At 51.7% G+C, this 4,434-nt stretch overlaps 1 long non-coding RNA gene across 1 annotated transcript; it reads left to right on the top strand.

Moving 5' to 3' along the window:
* Nucleotides 1-3,395: 3,395 nt before the first annotated feature.
* LOC120739118 lies at nt 3,396-4,131 on the top strand. Its single transcript, XR_005697128.1, has 3 exons — nt 3,396-3,502; nt 3,596-3,705; nt 3,815-4,131. It is a non-coding gene; the product is annotated as an uncharacterized LOC120739118 (long non-coding RNA).
* The last annotated feature ends 303 nt before the right edge of the window (nt 4,132-4,434 follow it).

Here is a 4,434-nt window from a genome sequence, read left to right as displayed (position 1 = left end):
GAATCGGATAACTCCGCCACTGTGTGTTTGGACTCTAGAGACACTATACAGCGAGGCACCTCAGTGTCAGATTATGCACCCGTAGCTCTCACTAGTGATCTTTGCGTTTCTGAGCCATCAGATTCTTGTAATGCTCGCAGTGTTTCCTTTGATTTAGCCAGTATGAATGTTTCACTTGTAGAGTTAGCTGAACCAAAGACTGCTATCTTACACCAGACTCACCCACATACTGCTACCAGAATTGCAGCCCCGCAGAACTGTTGTAATCAGCTTGTACACTCTGAGGTTTTCCAGTCTGAGCTCAGCCACACACCACCACCATCATCAGCCCTAGATATAACAGTGCATGCTGAGGGGCACAAACCATCTGAGACTGAGTGCTCTGTAACTGATGCTCCTTCTAGTGACTGTTTCATGTGCCAACCGGTTCTGTCTTTTGACATGTCCAGTGGGGCCCAGTCAGCTCCACAACCAGTGATTAATCATTCAGTTTCTCGAGTGAGCGGTAACAAGATGGTCGCTTCCTTTGTTAAGCTAGCCAAAAGACTGGGGTTAAGCGTTAAAGAGTTGCCTGATCAGGTCAAGTTTTGTGACCCACAGCAACGCATGCTTGATCCTGTTCTCTACTCCTCTGAACCTGTTGCTGTGAAAACTGTTGTGGGTGTTACTTCGTCCCTGGACTGTGTGGCTCCCCATCCAGTTAGATCTGAGTCAGCCTGCCGAGTCGGTTCACCTATGGACTGTATGAAAATTGACTTTGTCCTTCCAGCCTCGATTCTGAAAAGACCTGTCTCTGGCGTTCTTCCTTCTCTGACCTGTGTTAGACAGCACACCGTTCCTCAAGAGACAGTTGTTGATGTTGTCTGTTTTGAAACTGCTTCGGTGACTGTCCCTGAGCTAACCTCCTCCAGGACCGCTAGCGCTAACCTAGAGAGTTTAATAGCCGTGGATTTTCTAGGACCTGCTTGCTTTAAGCCTAGATCTCCTAAAACTGAGTTTGGCACCAATAACTTAGTTCACCCTGTGACTGTTCCTGTGCTTCGCTCTCCACCTCCAGTTCCTCTACCCAGGGCAGCGCGGGCCCAGCTTTCCCTTGCACCCGTATCAGCTCCTCAGGTGAGGGTGGCTGAGGTCCAGCTGGTCCCTGTTTCTGTCCCCAGCCTGGCAGAGGCTCCGTTCATCCCGGCACCCGTACCTGCTCCTCGGGTGGGGTTGATGGACACCCAGCCATTGCCTGCACCTGTTCCGGTTCCCCGGGTGAGGTCAGCTGTGACCCTGCCGACTCCTGCACCAGTCTCAGTTCCTCGGGTGGGAGCGGCAGAGGTCCAGCTAGCTCCTGCACCTACACCGGCCCCCAGGGTAAAGGCAGCCAGAGCCCAGCTCGTCCCTGCACCCGTATCTGTTCCTCGGGTGGGGATGGCTGGTGTTCGGCCAGGCCCAGCACCCATTCCTGTTCCCCGGAGGAGAGCAGCCAAGAGCCAGACCCCTGCTCAGTCACCAGTTCAACTACCTGCTGACCCACCATCACTGCAACCACCACTACAACTTGCACTTCTTTCCATAGCGCAGTCATTAGCTCAGTTATTAGCACAGTTCCCTGTTTTGTCACCAGCTCAGTCTCTAGCACAGTTATCAGCTCCATTACCTGCTCGGTCATCCGCTCTGTTACCACCTCAGTTCATAGCTCAGCAACCCGCTCAGACACTGTCAACCTCAGCTGGAAGCCTTTGTGGGCTTTCTCCGCCAGCTGAGGACTGCGTGGTACTGACGGACTTTGGACAGACTGTTTGCCCCTCTCCTCGTCTCCACTGGGGGTTCAGGGGAACCTCTCCAGCCTCTCCTCGTCTCCGCTGGCGGCTCTGGTCAGCCCGGCCAGCACCTCCTCGTCTCCGCTGGCGGCTCAGGTCAGCCCGACCAGCACCTCCTCGTCTCCGCTGGAGGGTCCGAGGGGCCCGTTCAGCCGTTGCCCGGTCCGGCCTCTGCATCAGCTGCACCCACGCCCGGTCCGGCCTCTGCATCAGCTGCACCCACGCCCGGTCCGGCCTATGCTTTGCCTTCAACGTCGCCTGGTCCAGCGTCGGCTTCGCCTTCAACTTCATTTGGTCCAGCATCGGCCTCGGCTTCGGCTTCAGCTTCGCCTGGTCCGGCCCAAGCTTTTCCTTCGCCTGGTCCGGCCACCGCATCGTCTTCGCCTGGTCCGGCCCCCGCATCCGTTCCAGCTCCGTCGCCTGTGGCTGCCACGCCACCGTTTGCTCCTGCCTCGTCTGGTCCTGTGCCCACCAAGCCTCGACCAGTACGCCTGACGCTTGGGAGCCGCCGCCGCCTTCCACGCGGCCGGCCTCCGGATCTGTTCTGCCGCCACTGCCACTTTTCACGTGGCCGGCCCCCGGAACAGCTGGACTGAACTTTTGTGCTGTCGCCCCCCAGGTTAACCTTCCGACCTCTTTGAACATTGCTTCCATGTTTTGGCCTGTTTTTTTGTATTTGTGGAATCAGTTTTGGTGTCATGCTCCTTGTCTTTTGTTTGGTTTCGTTCCCTCCGTCCTGGTCCCCCACCTCCCGCCCTGGGTGGGTTGTTTTCTGTTTTTCTTGTGTTTTGGTTCTTGGGTTTGGGCTGTCGGGAGCCAGCCCTTGAGGGGGGGGTTATGTCATGATCCTGGGCCATGTTGGCCCAGTATTCTTATTTTTCATGTATTTTTGTATTTTGTTCCTTATTTAGGCCATGCTTCCTGGGTTGCTCTGTTACGTTGTTCCTTATGTGTTTTCCCCTTGTGACTCTTACCCCCTGTGTGCCCCTCTGTGTATTTGTGAGCCCTCGTCTCTCCTTGTGTTTTATTCCATGTTTTCCCCAGCCTGTTATGTCTGTGTTCTCCCCGTGCTCTCTCTCCTCCTGTCTGAACCTCTGTACTTCCTGTTTTACTTTGCCCGTCTCCCGTCAGTGTTGCGTTCACTCCTGCCGTGTCTTGTTATGATTATCAGTGTCACCTGTGTTCCCCGTGTGCTCCCACTTCCCTCGTTAACCCTCTGTGTATTTATGTCTGCGTCTCTCTCAGTTCTGTGTGGCTGTAGCTCTTGGGGTGGCTGTAGCTCTTGGGGTGGCTGTAGCTCAGGTGGCAGAGCAGGTCAGCCACTAATCAGAAGGTCGGTGGTTCGATCCCAGGCTGCCTCCTGGCTGCATGCCAAATATCCTTGGGCAAGATACTAACCCCGTGTTTGCCTACTGGTGGTGGTCAGAGGGCCCAGTGGCGCCAGTGTCCGGCAGCCTCGCCTCTGTCAGTGCGCCCCAGGGCAGCTGTGGCTACAATGTAGCTTGCCATTGCCAGTGTGTGAATGGGTGAATGACTGAATGTAGTGTGAAGCGCTTTGGGGTCCTTAGCGACTAGAAAAGCGCTATACAAATGCAGGCCATTTACCATTTAGAATTCTATAAACCACATTTCACATCACTGCCCTATTTATATTGCAGATGACACTACTTCACCACGTGGCAATGAATTTCTAAGTAAGAAAACCCAATTATTTTGCTTTAAGATCAATTGTAATATAGAACTTGCTGCGGATCAGTTTGATTAACTTTCAGCTTCATCCATTACAGGTGCAGCAGAGGCCTTTGGTAAAGCCAAGAAACTACTACAGCCTCAAGTAAAGAAAAGGCAGTTTCCATTGAATGATAAACGTTTGGACCATGGCAAATCATTATTGAAGGTTAGGTAAAAATTGAAGCTACGTGTATGACTATCAGCAATATATTAAAAAATAACCTTCTAAAAAGGCATATTTTTTCATAAATTTTGCTTTTTTTCCTTGATGCTAGGTCAGACTGGCTCCCATGGAGTGGAAGCCAAGAACTCTTAGAAAGTGTGGACAGTACCAGAAATTAATAATGGACAAAGCTCCACCTCGAATCATTCTGCAAGGCCATGAAACATATGATGATTTAATTACCATAGGCAAAGAACACTTCTGGCCAGAGCGTACTGAGGGGAGTGAGTTCACTCTTTGCCATTCTGACGGGACCAGGTGGAGTAAGGAGGAGTTCCACAAAGAATACAGAACTGTTTCTGATATTACACATCTGTGGAAAAGAACACTATACATCGGGCGAAGAAAACTGGGTAATAAAGTGATCAATATTGCTATTAACCCTTTAAAGCCGGTCGGAGCGGGCACGTAAGCTAGCGCAATAATTTTTTTTGCATATGAAACCGGAGGAGTTGTACTTACATCTTATGCCATCAGCTTGTCCTAGGTCACAGTTCGCTTCCACATAAAGCTTTGCAAAAACTGCATAAAAAGCACTTGCAGCAACAAAAAACATAATATTCCAGAAACACGCTTTGCCGATCCTACGTCCATCAGCGCGAACTATCGCATGTCCACCATGACCTGCCCGAAACTAGAAGTGACGTCATTTTGCGGAAATGTAGTTTTTTA

This window comes from Simochromis diagramma, unplaced genomic scaffold (assembly GCF_900408965.1).
Source record: "Simochromis diagramma unplaced genomic scaffold, fSimDia1.1 OVJJ01000321.1, whole genome shotgun sequence".
Taxonomy (NCBI): Eukaryota; Metazoa; Chordata; class Actinopteri; order Cichliformes; family Cichlidae; genus Simochromis; species Simochromis diagramma.
The sequence above is the reverse complement of the archived record's forward strand: the minus strand, read 5'-3'. Positions and strand labels throughout refer to the sequence as shown.